We start from the raw sequence: 657 nt of genomic DNA, 5'->3' as shown, positions 1-657 counted from the left end.
CGCTGTTATGCAAATCTTCCCACAGCGTGACGTAGACATGTGGGGGCGTGTTAGAACGAGCCGTTTTAGGTAGGCGTGGTTGACTCTTACCTTTTATAAAGAATATCTCTTTGGATTTGAGACTTTAGTCTTTGCAACTTTACAGATCTTCTTTATGCACCAAGAGCTTGTAACACTCCAAAGAGAAAAGAAAAATTGAAATTGCATCATATGTCCCCTTTAAGACTTTTCCACCCCCTCCTAAACCGCCTTGTTTATTAAACACGCCCCCACATGTCTACGTCACTGTGTGAGAAGATTTGCATAACACCGCCCAAATGTTCACGCAAAGAAAGAAGGCATAACTTTGATTCTCACTGTACTATTGTTGCTGCCGCCACCGCCATGCTGTGTGTTTCGTTATGAAAGCGAAATTACTTTGTTTGGCCTTCCAAAAGAGGACAAAACTAGAAATCAATGGTTAAGTTGTATTTACAACACTGTTCCAGAACAGCTCAACCCAAATATTCAGATGTGTGCAGCACATTTTATGGAGGACTGTTTCCTGATCTTGGGAGAGTAGACTACAATACCGGCTGTTCTGACTCAAAGCCTGTAAGTACGTTTTTTTATATTTAAATAATTTGCCAATGATGATTCAAACGCGAGTTTTGGCCA

The 657-nt window shown here is 40.9% G+C and overlaps 1 protein-coding gene across 2 annotated transcripts in view; it reads right to left on the bottom strand.

Moving 5' to 3' along the window:
- LOC107686042 (V-type proton ATPase subunit H) overlaps window positions 1–657 on the bottom strand; it is a 71,207-nt gene that overhangs the window by 9,888 nt on the left and 60,662 nt on the right. The window lies entirely within an intron of this gene.

The sequence above is a fragment of the Sinocyclocheilus anshuiensis genome, unplaced genomic scaffold (genome assembly GCF_001515605.1).
Source record: "Sinocyclocheilus anshuiensis isolate Anshui unplaced genomic scaffold, SAMN03320099.WGS_v1.1 scaffold930, whole genome shotgun sequence".
Lineage (NCBI taxonomy): Eukaryota > Metazoa > Chordata > Actinopteri > Cypriniformes > Cyprinidae > Sinocyclocheilus > Sinocyclocheilus anshuiensis.
This window is presented reverse-complemented; position numbering and strand designations above follow the sequence as displayed.